The following is a 16,315-nucleotide window of genomic DNA, read 5'->3' as shown; positions in this document are numbered from 1 at the left end:
CTTGACTTACCACAAAAGAATATCGACAATGTGCCTTTGCTATGGCCCCGCCCAGCAACCAGAAAACCTTGAGGTGCCTTTTCAAAACAAGACTCTCAGTAACATGCTATGCTTCCTCCCTACATCAGTTAAAGGCATTTCCTAGCAAGCATTGCTCCATCCCCAAATCCAGTCAGTTTCAGTGAGTTAATGTGGACATGGCCTTCTGTGAATTGACCCTAAGATGTGCTTTTCTTGTTCTTTGCAGGATCCTACCTGTCAGCTTTCACTTCAAATGGAGGGTTGTACACAATACCACCAGTTCACCGGGATATTAGAAACTGCTGGTGCAGTGAACATCCCTGTCTCTCCAATCTCTCTAGGAGATTGGGAGGCACTTCTAGCCAGATGGATGAAGTCTTGACGCATGAGCTGAAGTCCACATCTTGCAGGAGGTCTCTGCATTTCAAATAACTACCTGTTTCCTTTCTTTAGTTCCTCTTCTGGATATTCTTCAAACCCACTTCCCACCCCCACATTAGCAAACAGCCATAAGTTCACTACTGCTTCACTTGTTTGTCTTTCTGCCAGTCCAGGGGATTCTCAAAGCTCTCCTGAACATGTTGAGGAGGGAACAAGTTGTTAAATATGATTTGCAGGCAGTGTAACTCTGGGTCTGCATTGCAGCTTCTGCAAGTAAACAATAGCTGTACCAGACTGTCTGTTTCAACGCCTTTTATGATCTTTATTCTAATTCTTCTTCTTTCTCTAAACTGAAACGGTATTTTCATACAGCAGGCAGGAAATCACCACAGAAAGGGCTCCATCCAATGTTTGTGCAAGAAGAGCAGCTTTTCATTCACGCAGTGGACATTTGCCTCTGATTCCTCAAATCCCCTACATACCCCCAAATCTGCTCTAGAGCATTCCCTACCTCTCTAGAGCACATGAGGCAGGACAAGGGACTTCAGGGGGAAAGGGAAATTGATCCATCACTATCCACCATTCTGCTGGTGGGAGGAGACCACTGAATGCAATCCCAAACATTCCTTGCAAAGGTGTGTCAGAGGACACTAATTCAGGATCTTTCCCCCAGGGCAGGGGTCGACAACCCGTGGCTCCGGAGCCGCACGTGGCTCTTGAACCCCTCTGCTGCAGCTCCGTCACTCAAAACACGCGCTGCAGCTGCAGATCTGCTCGGAGCTCCACTCAGGAAGCAGTGCTAGATAGTTAAGTGAATCAGCTAGTTAAGTAAATCGCTACATTCCTCTGCTAAACAAACTTCCTGCAGGCTCTCATGTTATAGGAAACCCTGCTGAAAAGATTCTCTTTGTCCCAATGTAATCTCCTTCATCTGAATGTTAAAAGCTGTGCTTGGGACCTGTCACAATTCACAGCACTTGACTGTTTATCTGCTAATCAGTCACTAAACACACCTATATCTGCAACCTGCCCCAATTTACTGAGCTTTCTCCCCCTCCAACCATGGATAAATCTGAAGAAAAGAAAAGTTTCTGAAGAAAACTGAAATAATGGTATGTGGGTAGATTCATTTGCTTTTACTGCTGATGAACTTATGGGATTTGCTGTTTAATGCATGCAGCCCTTTAGCACTGACTTTGACTCTGCAGGCAGCTGTTCTCCTATTCAAAATATATGAAAGGAATCCTACTAGTTTATGTCAGATTAAAAATAACAGTTAGTGACTGAACAAGAGCTGCAGCTAAATCATAATGAAGATATAGATCTACTTTGTTTTAAGAAGATTCTTATAAAAATTCCAGCAACATTATAACATTGGGAGAGGGATGTTTGTTCAGTATTTCACCACGTGATAGAAGGATCAGGGCACACAGAAGCAGATGGCATTTTTGGTTTGCTGCTAGAGGATAACATAAGTTCGGCTTTTTATTTCATAAATACGAGGAGGACTCAGATAGACATTGAGTATTTTATTTGAAAGTAACTTTCAACCCAGCGTCTTTTTTTTCAGAGTTCAAAATGTTTTTGTTGCATGCAGAAATAAAAATTAGTTTCCTCTGTAGCAGTTCATTGATTTCATAAATGCAACACACTATAGTTTTTTTATACATAGCATGAAGGTAAAAAACTATATATGCAGTGCTATCTTCATTTTGGATGTCAAAAGGGTTTTGCGGTTCCCTGTGTTCTCTTTTCTGTGGGAAATGGGTCCAAATGGCTCTTTGAGTGTTAAAGGTTGCCGACCCCTGCCCCAGAGGTACTAGTTGAAGCAAGCACTGGAGAGTACTCTAACACTTCGTCACCCACCTGCAGCGAGACAAGCTTTAGCATACCAGATATGTTACAGGGGATTTCTGTCTCTCAGTTCCAGGCCTGAGCCAATCCTGATGAAAGAAAGCGTGACTATATGAAATGGGACAGAGGGAGAATACAGGCACGTAAGTCTCACCTACCACAGAATGAATTAGACTATGCATAAGCAGCAAGGCCTTCCTGCGCTTTGGTGTGTTTATAGGTGTCCACGTGTTTGTATGTTTGTTTGTCCTCTGGCTTAACCTTCAGTTCTTCTTTCTGAGCTGTTTTTTGCTTGTAACCAATGATCTTGTCTTCAGTTTTCACTCCATTGCTAAGGAATGGTGAATGAGCCCAAGGGACCACTTCCAATTCTCAGGGACCATATCCCAGTGGTGGATGGAGATGAAGTCAAAAAGGGAAGGGCCAAATAAGGCCACACATATTTAATTTAAAGCTCTTCTTCCCAGTAAAATAAGCCTTCAGTGAGGCTTTTGAATCTTTTAGAACAGGGATAAGACTGTATGAAAGCCAGGAACACACAAAATGGGTGGTGATTGGGCGCAAAGAGGATGCCATCCGACAACCCAGTTTGCAAGCCCAGGTGGGGCAGATGTGACCCACAGACCTGAGGTTCCATACCCCTGCCCTGACTTGCTTTTTGGCTTCAGCAACAGGTCTCATAGCTCACCTTGCAGAGCAGTCTGCAGCTCAGACCTATAGCTGAGCTAGCATGGGTTTCTACCATGATGCCAAAAAAAAAAAATTCCATACATTTGTACTTACAGGCCAAATGATTTCATGTGGCAACCTGGATCACCTGTACCTTGGTATCTGGATTGCCTCATGCTGCCTCTGTGTATCTTTGCTATTGGTGAAATGAACCTCATCATCCCTTTCCGAGTTCTGAGTTCAAGCTCCAATGCCACAAAAAATTACTTCACTCAAATACACTGTAAGCATCATATGGTATCTCATTCACAACATGGTAGTTTGTTGCAGGCAAATGAGACTGCATGTGTAAGTTGAATTATCTTTGGCAGGGTAACTGTTGGAAGGGACTGGACTTGATAGGTTCCTCAGTCCTTTCCAAAATCTATGGCTATATAAGGAACAGAACTCCCCTTTAATCTTGTCAAACTATAAAATTCTAGTCCCACATGATGCTGATCGATGCACATTTTACTGGTACAATGAGTAATATCCTTTTCTGGGAAGCAATTATTCCTAGAGGCCAAGAAGCAGAGCGGCCCACTATGATGTAGCATGTTCAGCCAGGGTCCGAGTGTCTAGGATTGTTTGTTTGTGAAGACATTTGTTGCTTTTGACCCTAGAAAGGGCCCTAAAGCAGCTCACAATAAAGTACTTAAAATACAATAAATTTAATTTAAATTTAATAAAGCCAGGAACAGATAGGACAAAGCCAAATCAATGCGGGAGATGGAATTTAAAGCTAAATTAAAAGCTATGAGAATTCTTGTTGAAACTTTCAGAGTTTACTGTTTCAGATGTGTAAAGGGACAGTTCCAAAGAAGGCTTTGGGGGAAAATCATCCACAGCTCAAATGCCACAACAGAAGTGCTCCTTTTTCATCCCGGCCAGTTGTGCCTCTGAGGGTGAGGGGATGCACAGCAATATTGCACAAAGTAAGCTGCAGGAGCATTGGCTGCACATTATCATGTCTTACTAAAAAAGTGGGCAAAGGGGATCATGGGAAGGTGCACTTAGAAGCTATGACTATACATAGAAATGCAATACATTCTGCCATGGTGGGAAGAAAGCAAACTTGGGCCTGTCCAGCCCTCCACCTAGCTGCTAACAGTTGATGGGCAACCTCGAGGCCCCTCCTTGCTTCCCCTTTCTAGGCTCTTTCTCTTTAACCAAACTTTTAAAAATATCCTCCAGTGATGGCTTTTAAAAAATCCCCCCCCCGCCCCACGAGAGAAGGTTTGGGGACAAAAGTGAATTGGGAAACGTTTAACCCCCCCCACCACCACCACCCCCGAGCACTGTGGTCTGCTCCAAATCAGGGCAGTGTGTATGTACATAAAGAGAAATACATTTGGTTGTGACCTACCCCCTGCTATGCCTTCTGCGTGCATGCACAGGTCTATGCACCTATGAAGCCAGATGTCGACTGGATCGAGGCCAATCTGTGGGTCACAAGACTCCTCCTCCTGTGCCACTCTGCTAAGGCAGATGGAGGAGGTTTTCCCCGCTCCCAAATATGGTATCCAGCAAGTTCAATCAGTCTGGAGCCCTGCAGTTCAATCATGCAGGCTGACCAGGCCATAGCTAAACCATAGAAAAGAGCAGTTCCGCCCCACAGCGCTCCATTTGGAGCCAATTATCAAAATAAACTGGCTTTCTAAGGCAGAGGCTAGTGGGATGGGGGAGGGGGTTGACTGAGCAGACCAATAGCTGGGCCAAAACCTTTACGACAATGGCTCCTTCCACTGCTAAACTACAGGGCCGCAGTTCCATAGAACTGAAGAGCCCTCAGTTTGGTAGTCAATGAGTCCTCTGTTCAGTGAAGAAGTAGTGGCAGCAGCTCTGGGTTTTTAATGGGATCGAGATAGAGTTAATCTGTCAGTAATGCTCAGAGAAGCTGATCTCCAACCCCAGGTCAAATCCATGCTGCTAGATGTGGGCTTCCATGATAAGGGTAGGGAGGCAAGAATCCTAAGATGTCCTTATTTATAGGAGAAATGAAAGTTAAACTAGGGGTCCCAGCAAAGACAGTGCTTTCTGCTGATATAGGCAGTATAGACAATTCCTTATCTGAAGCTAAATCAGGATTTAGAAATTACATTGTATGCAAATAAGCAACTTCATTCACCTGATCACTCAACTAGAGAACAAGAAATGTTCAGTAATGAATAACTGCTAGCAAATCTCTTGGAAACCTTAACAGATAGTTAGTTATCAAAGTGCCTACTAGAAAGAATTTAACCCCCACAAAAGTAAACTAGTAATTTTCCTCTTTAGTTATCCATGTGGCCTCCAGGCGGAAGTAGACACTGCCCCCTCAGTCCCCCACCAACCTCTCCAAAACGCATTATCTTCACATCAAAACTACAGCTGGCCCTGCAACTCATCCCAGATAAACTTATGATCTCTCATCTTTTGCCAGATGAGAGGGCTGGAATCTTTAAAAAATATGCTGCAGTCAAGTGGCCCATCACTTTATGTAATTTAGGAACAAATGGGCATTAGACTGGACACTCATCTTTGTTCCTGCTTGAAATCTTGAACCACTCAAAGAAATAAAAGCTGCATTTTCTTCCAGGCCCGGAGATCATAGCACAGTTCTTAGAGAGGATGATGAAAGGAAAGCTTAATCTTGCATTACGTAGAATGGCCTGACGTGATCTAGCCAAAATGAAGAGTCATTTTTACCTCATTAAAAAAATAGAAAAGACCACAATCATTTCCAAACTCAGATATACAGTGCTACATACAATGCTAACTTCTTTGTATGTACATTCTGTTCTTTGTGCATAGTATCCATGCACTTGGATTCATTTTAAATCTAGCGATCCCATTACTATGGCAATCCTGTACCCATGCTTCAAGGAAGCAAAACAGTACAATGATCTCTATTTATTTAGATGTTGGTGTTTCAAGGTTTCAAGGTTTCAAGATCCCAAGGTGCTGTTGATGCATTTGTAAATGTTACCACCCTGAGCCTCCTGATGGTTTGGGACACGGTTTGCATCAGGCCTAGCCAGCACGGTCAAAGATGAGTGGAGTTGTAGGCAAAGTAGCTGGAAGGCCTTGCTTTAAGGAAGAGAATAGCAAAACTTCCAAATGAAGCACGACCAAAACAGCAACAGAGAAATGCATGCCATTAAATTCTACAATTATACTATTAATTCTGCATTCTGACATTAGGCTGCATAAAAGGGTCCCATAAAAACTCTTGCCCACCACTTTAGTCAACATATCATTCCTTTTAATTCAGGCATGTGGGCAGCAGTGCAAGCGTAAGGCCCTGCATTTCACTCTAAATGAAAGAGGAGCAGCTCTTTCGTGGCACTAAATCGCTCACACAGGCATCCCGCTGCCTTGAAAGGAGGAAGGAAACAGACTGCGCAGCCATTCTTGCACAGCCCCATGTGTGAGTGTGAGAGGGTGCTTGAAGTGGCTGAACGGCCACCTAATCCAAGTGAAGTGATCTCAAGCAGATGGCTTTGGGTTGCCTTTCCCCACCCACTTCATGACTCCCTTCCCCGGCCTTGGCAAACGGATGCACGAGGACAAGCGGTGCAGTGTAGCGGTTAATTTATCTTCCATTAGTTTATCTAGGCAGCATCCAGAGTGTAAAAAGTGCATATGGGGCTGGCATCCATTCCGTGCAATTTGTTTCCTTTCTCTAGGCCTCACTTGCTCACTTCACGCCTGTGCCTGAGAGATGGTAATATAAACACAGTGGAGTTCTAAAACAAATTGGTCTCCCAGACCCTTCTGCACCAGACATCAATACAGTGACCCCAAAGTGACTGTTAGAGCATCCAGAGCTGTCAGTCTTCATCCAGCTGCCACACACAGCCTCACTGTCCCCACAAACTACAATGGCTTTAGTGACCTAGCCAGGATTCTCCAAGCCCTGCCAGGGATTTTGAAAACACTGCTTGTTTTTTCAGGATTGAGCCACCCAAAAATTCTTCACGTTACAAAAAGGAACAATGGACCAGGCTCATTCACATTTGCCAGGAACCATTCACATTTGCCAAGTTACTTCCATTTTGCAGAAATAACTTACAAATGCCCCATCCAGAGGTAGTTGTGTGATAGGCAATCACAGACAATCCAGGTTGTTTGTGGGTTCAACAATCCAGAGTTGATCTAGAAACAAATTATAGATTAACTCTAAGTTGTTTAACAGATTAACAGCCCAAAGTGTTGGGGGTTGCATATCTTGCAAGGGCCTACAAATAGGGCATTCATGGGTTGCTTGTCCATCTGGAAGTGCTTGTCACATACCCATATATTCCCAGCATGGGAGCGGGGCCACTGCTGCTGGGAGAATGCATCCCCGCCGCCCCGCACCAGCTCTTGTGGGAATTGCAGTGAAGCTCAGAGGGAACAGGGGAGTTTGTGGGGTGGGGGTTGAGGGTGACATTAGTGCCAGTGATGCCCCTGTGAGCCCAGGTTCCCTGGCGCCACAGCACTTGCATTAAAGCAGGGAAAGAATGTGCCGAGTGCCGTACCACATGGCAAATTAGTTGCCTGTATTCATCCCCTGGAAGACGGCACAGAAGTCTTCTCATCTCACTATGTTGTTTTTCTTATCCTTAATCTGCGGCCAGTCAAGGGTAAAAGCAAGTAAAACCGGCTCTTTCTGTGGACAGTTTCCCCGCATCTATTAAATGCAGGGTCCAGATGTGCTTGACAGCTGATCAGAAAGCAGCATGAGTACTCTTACCTAATTTTGTCTCAACAAACATGTCATTCCCCTAAAATAGAGCTGCTCATCCAGTTCCTCTTGTCAATGAACACACCCTTCTGGCAGTGTAAGCACCTTTTGTGTAATTAAACATTCTAGGGGAAGGCTATCGTGTATTATTAATCTTACACGCGGGGCATGTTTTGCCTCGTGCCTTCAGTCATGCTTGGCAGCTCAGCCTTCCACAACAAGCGCTCTATTATTCCGCCACTGCCTGACCTTCTCTCTTACTTCACGTCCTTCGGCATTGCGTAGAAACAAGTTCACCTTTCCTCAAAGGGAGTGTACTGTGCCAGCTGTCAATCTTGTTAAAGAATTTCTCGTTGGTAAGCAACTTTCTTTTAGCTGCTAAAGGAATGGATAATTTTGATAAATGTATTAGCTGACCTTAATAAAATCTCAACATAGGTTTCTTTCTCAGATGTCAAAAGAATGCATTTCAGTAAATACATATTCATATGACATATGTGATATTATATTCTGAATTTAAGAATATTTATTAAATTGCAAGTTTATTACTATTCTTTTTAAGGGAGAGGTGCTTCAACAGTTTTCTGTTGCTGACAATGATGTTCCTTGCTATAGTAGTACATAACTTCTAGAACAGGTTCATAAATAACAAAGCCTATTAACTTGTAGTTAATTCCCTTAACTTGTAGCCTCATTAATTAAATTTATCAGCAAGCAATGAAAACTTAAGTGAGCGATCCAAAGCAGGAGATGAGAGCTATTTTTACTCACTTTTTATCCCAAAGGATCTTTTTAAAAATAAATTATTTTCCCACTCCCCAGCCTAGCAGAGTACAGGCCCAGTCCTATGGCCTCTTGAGGGAACGGAGGGGTTTTGGATCTGGCAGACCCAAGCCTGTTTCCACCCACCTCCAGGTGCCCCTTTTCAGGGCCTCCCCCTGGTGGTAGATCTACTGAAATCTCCATGGCAGTAACAGGGGCTTCAGGAATGAATGTGGATCTTCTTTCCACCAGCAGGAGAGAACTTCCACTTCATCCTAATCCCTGCCAACCAGAAGATCTTGATGTTTATACAGTTCACTCAATGAAAGCTTATAGCACAAGCTGTGGCACAGGAAAAAGCTGCATAGAGCAGTTGTCTGTCTAAAGATACAAACCAAACCCTGACCCATGGCCTGTGAGTTAAAAGGTATAAAATATACTGGTGATACCATCTTGATTATGTACTAAATGTTTAGGTCAATTTTAGGGGGAAGAAGCCATTATCCACTGGGGAATATGCTTTTATGTGCAAAAACTCCCACATCAAATACAGGAATTTCTTGATAGCAGGACTCTATCTGAACAAATGTCCTGAACAAATCAGGACAAATGTCTGAATATCTGGCACCAGTTTTAAACCATTTTGTCACGCATTGGCTCTGAGAATCGGAATGTTTGAGACTTCCTCTTCTTGAACCAGAAAGTCACAAGGCTCAGAACTTGGGGAGCTTCTTTTTGCAGAAAGTTTGTGTCACTTTCCAAGACCCTCTCCCACCAGCTTGTATTCTACGTTTTACACAAGTCATAATGGTAAAAGAGCCTTAAGATGGTTGGTTAACTCCAGTCACGATGAAGTTAATTATGTCTTTGTCAACTACTCTTGCTCCTGTGCTCAAAACAACTACAAGTGTGATTCCAAATTTGTTGCAGGCATCTCTGGGGCTTCATGAGATGGGTTTGTTGTTCCTGCTACTTATTTGAAGCTCATTAAAATTACCATGAGCTCACCTTTCAAGATGTTTAGGAAGACTGACTCAAAGAATACACTGAATCATTACCATGTCCCCCTAGTAAAACAAGAGTAAGGATTCCAGAATCAGTAAACTGTATGGGAAGGTATTGGCAAGTTCTTCTAAATTAAGATGGGCCTGACCAGGGCTTGAACAGGAGCAGAGAGCTCTGTATAAGTGTTCTAAGATTCCACAGTATGTAAATATGGCAACAAATGACAACTTTCCCAGCTCTGTGATTCTTTGGGTATCACACTGGGTATCACAATCAGTTCAATATGTAATTTTTAAAGTCAATTAACACTAAAAGTTTCAGTATGTGGTGTGACAGCAGAACAAATGCAGTGTGAAGCATGGTAAACATTATTTCCCCAAGCAGCTCCCAGGTTTTACTATGTATTGTTGTAAAACATGCTGTGATTAAATTGTTTTTATCCTACACAAGTGTTTTGCACTCCAGTCCTAATGCAATAATATGCTAAATCAAACCCACTTGTGTGCAATTTGAATGGATTGATATCCACTAATGGATATCATCATTTCACTTAAATGATTGTGACACACTAACATGGTTTACATTCCTTCATATTTAATCCCAAAGCTTATTAATTTACAGGTCTCAAATGTAAACACAGATGTTAAAGAAACTGAAATTTCAAAGGAAAATACTAAAAAGCTTTGTTGTGCTCATGGTTTGTCATGACATGAAAATCTGGGTGGCAAGGATTGTGTACGGGTTAGACAACCCTCAAATGCCCCTTGGTGCCAGGGTTCACACAACACAACAAGCTATGCAGGACTGGCCCCACCATTACACAGGCTACTGTGCTTGTGTCATGCTGCAGAATGGGAAGAACAGTGAACTGCATCACTCTCCCCCACCCCACTTCTGCCAGGTGGGCTCACCACTAAGGTGAGCAGGTGTTCTGGAGAGTCCCACCAGCTGCTCTTCTGCTATGGCATTTCTCTAGAGCAACCTGCTGTGTGCACTGCTCTCGGCCACCACCACTTCCTCCTACCAGGGAGAGCAGCCCACCTGTTTGGCCAGCTGGCTGCCTGGCATCCACTCGCCCTGTCGCACCTTGAGTTCCAGCTGCAGAGCTTCTTCCCTGGGCCACTAGGCAGGAACAATCAAGCAAGTGAGATACTGCCCAGCCAGCTTCCCAGCCAGTGGAATAAACAGTGGAAGTGGAAGAGAAGCAAACAGGGGAAGCAGCTGGCTGCCAAACACCCTGCCCCACCTGAAAATCCAGAATATGTTGGGCTTGGCCTGAAGCCTTGGCAAACCACAGGTTTCTCCATGGCATGGTGCCTGTGGGGCACAATGCATAGCCCCCATGGGTCAATGAAACCACAGGCTCAATTGAACAGGCTCAATACCCTTGACTCCTTGTTGGTGGTGCTGTCCTTTGGTCCTCTGGTCAGTAGATTCCACTGACGTTCCCCCAAAGACTTCGATCATCTTTTAACTGAGAACACAAATAAAGAGCTTGGAATGGAAAGTATCAGATCTAACCATGATGGCTTCTTGAGCCACACAAGTGGCTTATCCATGTTCAGCATCCAAAGAAACTAATTTTTCTGATGGTCTTATATAAGGACGGATGAGCTCAGTACTGAGAAGCATGCAATCCTAAACTGTAGTGATTAATTAAAGGACACACACTAGTGTTGTTTCAGCTTTTCCAAACAGGCCAGATTCAACATCAATCATACTAATCCTTAATTGTGCCCTTTCCACAACAAAACATCCAAACCCCTCCCAGTCTTTTTCCTCCATTTTCTATGTCATGTTTGGCCCACTATGTCTTACTCTTGCCCTAGGTTGAGTCACAATTCCAATGCAACACAAAGCAGGTGTGACAGCCTGAAGTCTAATGGCTGTCACACCCCACCTGAAGCAGTTTTGGGATTGGGGTGTTAAGCCCATTACTTAGGAATCTAGTTAAACTTCTGTATCTGATTCTGTTCAAAAGGCCCTTCTCCTTACTTCCCGCTGCAGTGATCATACCCATCATACCCTACCCATGTCCACCAACACAATCAAGTTTTCAGTCAGAACATAAGAAGAACATAAGAAAAGCCATGATGGATCAGGTCCAAGGTCCATCTAGTCCAGTACTCTGTTCACATGGTGCCCACAGGATCCCTCCGGCTGGATGAGTGCAAGACCTCTTCCTGCCCAAGCTCCCCAGCAACTGGTGGATGTAGGTATGCCACCTCTGGTAAAGGAGGCAGTACATAGCCAGCAAGGCTAGTAGCCACGGATAGCCTCCTCTTTCATGAATCTGTCCAGTGCCTTTTTAAAGAAATCCAGATTGGTGGTCATCACCACTTCCCATGGCAACGAATTCCACAGTTTAAGTATACACTGTGTGAAGAAGCACGTTTATATATCCTAAATCTTTCACCAGTCAGCTTCATGACCCCAAATTTGAATGTTATGGGAGAGGGAGCAACAGGACTGTACTTTCTCTAGAAGATGCATTATTTTAAACACCTCTGTCCTGTTTTTCCATACTCACCATTTTTCTAAGCTGAACAGTCCCAGATGTTGTACTTACTTCACAGCTCCTCCATTGTTTTTGTTGCCCTTCTCTGGACTTTTTCCAACTCAGTAATGCCCTTCGTCAAATAAAGTAGCCAGAAAAGAATGCAACATTTCAAGTGCAGTCACACCAAAGCTTTGTATAAAGGAATTAAGATTTAGCAGTTCTATGTTCTATTCCATTCCTAATTATGCCTAGCATTGAGTTTGCTGTTCTTCACAGCAGCTGTGCACTGGGCCAACTTTTTCATCAAATTGTCCACTGCTGCCTGAATCCCTTTCTTGCTTAGTCACTGCTAGTTCTGATCCCATCAGCATATACTTGAAGTTGGGATTTTTTGCATTACTTTACATGTTCTTATACTGAACTGAAATTACCATTTTGATGAGAGATTTATTTTGCAGCAACTCACAAACCTTTTTGGTTTTAACTACCCTAAAACGTTTGGAAGTCCGTGTAAACAATGTCTGCTGAGTTGTGCTAGTCTATATGCTTATTGACACTCTCAAATAACTCCAAATCTTCCCCTTGTGGAAGCCATGCCGATTTTTCTTCAGAGACTTTTCCCCCATATGCTTACTAAACTATATTATGTGCTATCTTTAATAACACTTTCAAGCAACTTACCCAGAACAGGTGTTAAACGAACTGGACTATAATTTTCTGAAACCCCTTTGGATCTCTTTTTAAAAAATGGTGCAATGGAGGACCAATTGGGCTAATTTTAGGAACATATTAATTATTTTGATAAGAAGGCCAGCAATTTCATGCTTGAGTTCTTTGAGATCTATAGGATGGATACCATCTGAACCATGTGAGTTGCTGCGCTTCAGTTTCTCAATAAGGTTGAGAATTTCATCTTTTGACACTACTATCTGCCTTAATTCCTCAGATTCACTTTCAGAATAATTCTCATTATTTTAGTGATGAGTATAATAAGGGTTAAAGGAATATGCAATAGGAGAAATAGGTAAGGATAATAAATATAGAAAAGAAAGAAACCGCATGGGTACAACAGCCTTTTCCAACCTTCCAGAGATGTTTGAATATAATGTCTACCATTTCCAACCATTGGCATGGAGCTGGGGCTGTTGGAAGTTGAAGTTCAATATTTCTGGAAGTCATCAGATTGCAGAAGAATGGGATAGCGGTATGCAATGGAAGATGGTTGTACAACAGGAAAGGAGGGGAAATTGTGCTTTTCATATAGCTATGGCTGCAATTCAACAAACGCTTTACTGTGGAATACTAGCAACGGGACTTGACTATCACGTCAGGTTTCAGGAAACACTTAAGGTGTTGTTTCCTAGCAGTTAAAAGTGAAATTCTTCCAGCATATTGAGGTTAAGAGTAATTGATCATAAGAAGGCTATAATTTAGTAATTTAGTTAATCTTAGTCATAATGATGATTCATTTTTATTTATATCCCACCCCTTTTCAACACATACAGTGCTTCATTTCAGGATTACTTTCTGTTGCTTCTGCTGAATAAATCTGCAAACCAACAAGCAAGTATGTCATAATTCCATATGAATGCTGTCTTCTTGTTTTGAAAATAAGTAGGATACTGTTTATTATTATCTTTCAACAGACAGTATATTTTTAGTTTTTGCTTAATTACAGCCAGAGTTAAATCACTTTTTTATTCCATTTATTTGCTTTTCATTCACAATTTACTGGGATTTGCCAGTATGTAACTTTCCTGAATTGTATCTACTGTGTTACATAACCAATATGTACACACAAGCATGCTTTAGCCAGGGTTTATCTGGAAGATGATCCATGAACCTACAGTTTCTTCTTTGACCCCCAGAACTTACTTACTTACTTCCTTCCTTCCTTCCTTCCTTCCTTCCTTCCTTCCTTCCTTCCTTGCCATTGCTTCCTTTCTCACCCAATGTCTTTGACGTGCAGGATTTCTCCATGTCAGATGTCCGTTTTCCATTGGTCAGGTTTACATATGGAACATGGATGATACACTGGCCGTTTCATGCTCCCTTCTATCCCCAGTCAAATCTCCCCCTCCCTCCACTGAAGAACATTAACTCCTTCTCCACACAGCAGAGTCCTCTGTCTCCATAAATTGGGTATTTGGTGTGAGCATTTTGCATAAGGGAGAAATGTGTTTTGAGGATAACCTCCAAAGATCTAATGTTCTTGACCTCCAGGAGGCAGGATGAAGACAGTTTGATTCATGCAGCTTGGCAATGAGACTCTGCCAGAAGTGTGGAGAGCAGAGCTGAGCTGAGCTTCAGGTTGAGGAGAAAAACACATCTGCTTGGCTGACATTGCAAAGCTGACTTCATCATTACTATTAATTCAGTCAAACAGCAAAGCAGAGTTTGGCTGCCTGTGGAGCAGCTGGTTTTTTATACCATTCTTTCCCGCTACCTCCATAGCCTGGCAAAACAACCCATGGTTGCAAACTTGCACATAAGAAAAACCCAAGGATATTAAATAACCTAGAGCCCATAATTCAATGACAAATCATTAACAAATCATGCTTAGGGCAGCTGTTTCTACACATCTCAGCAACCCAGAATCTATGCAATGAATTAGTATTATGTACAAATCCAGTCACAGAGTTCCCAATTTAGCTAAAATTGGTGGAACCAGGCCAATAACTGAAATTTGTAACTTATGTTCCATTGGATGGATGTTCGCTATGTCTGACCAAACCTGGATTTAAAACCATAAAGGATATGTTCCTCATTCCTAACAGGAAATGTATAGTGTGTTAATTTTTTTTCCTTTTTTTTTTGTAGTGACATCTTTAATTTCTATATTTCTTGCAGTAAACAAGTATAACAGCAGGGATTAGACCTGTTAGCCTTCATGGCCCCTTCCAACTCCACTTTTCTATGACTCTATGAACAGCAGTTGCTCTTCGCAAATGTTGCATTCTAAAACTTAGAAGATGAGCCATGAAGGAACTGGGAAAGATAATCCAATGAAAGGATATTTCACTGGAGACCAAGACCAAGATCATCCACACTGTTGTATTCCTGATCCCTACATATGGGTGCGAAAGCTAGACAGTGAAGGAAGCTGAAAGGAAGAAAATGGACATGTTTGAAACATAGTGCTTTGTGAATACCGTGGACTGACAGAAAGACAAACAAGTGGATCCTAGATCACATCAAGCCAGGACTTTCCCTGGAAGCAAACACGGCAAAATGGAAGCTGTTGTTCTTTGGGCACATCATGTGAAGGTAAGAATCACTGGGGAAGACCAAAATGCTAGGCAACGTGGAAGGCAGAAGAGGAAGCCTAAATACAGGATGGATTGACTCCAAGAAGGAAGCCACAGCCTCTTGTTTACAAGAGCTCAGCAGGGCTGTCACAGGTAGGACATCTTTGGAGGACTTGCATTCATATGTTTGTCGTAAGTGAGACATGACTTCATGGCACAGAATGACAAGAAATTCTAAAATACCAGAGCACACATTTTAAATACAATGGTCCACTGCAAAAGTGGTTAATATGTTTAAATTTAATTGAAAACAGCTCCTCTCTCCTCAGTTCACATGAACTTGGATATCCAAAATTCAACTGAAAAATTATTTCAGCTCAAGTTATTCTCATGCTCACTCACTTTTTATACTGTAATATGAATGCAGAGAAAGAAGGAAGAAACTAGAATCACTTGAGCCACAATTCTATATGCACTTACCTGCAAGTAAGTCCCATGCAGCTTAGTGGGGTTTACTTCTGAGTAGATATGCACTCTTAGGCCTCTTCGTCCTTATTTTCAATGTACAATTGAGTTTGGAACCTAGACAAAAATATCTCATCACTTCACTGCTGCAGATTTTGGGAAAGACAAAGAAGAAAACAAGAAGAAAAGGGTATTTTAAAAAATGCTGAGCAATGTGAAACCAGTGCTTTAAAGCTCTTGTGTATGATTTTCGTTTATTAGCTAGAACTTTGGCTTATGGTAGCACTGGGTGCAAGCCTATGACTGCTTAACGCTGTCCGGGTGGCCATAGGATAAGGCAAGGTCCCAGCTTCACCTTCAGGAATCCATTTCAAGGTCGAATCTGTGACCCTGACTATCTAGTGTTCGCCTTCCTAGCACAATTAGTGGGCATTACCAACATATTACCTGTAGCATGGATAGGAAACATGTACGTAGTTGATTTTGGTTTGTTGTACAAATAGTTTATTATATATATGCAATAAAATGTGTATATTATCTGTAGAATGAACTATATCTCATCTAAAGATTTAATAACATTGTAATAAATGCAAACTCATTCTTGTGAGGTTTTTGAAGGCCCCGAAGAAGGAATGCATTTCCAGAATGCACTGGGCAGAATAA

Source organism: Varanus komodoensis, unplaced genomic scaffold (genome assembly GCF_004798865.1).
Source record: "Varanus komodoensis strain SLA01 unplaced genomic scaffold, ASM479886v1 scaffold1, whole genome shotgun sequence".
Lineage (NCBI taxonomy): Eukaryota > Metazoa > Chordata > Lepidosauria > Squamata > Varanidae > Varanus > Varanus komodoensis.
Note: the sequence above shows the minus strand (reverse complement) of the source record.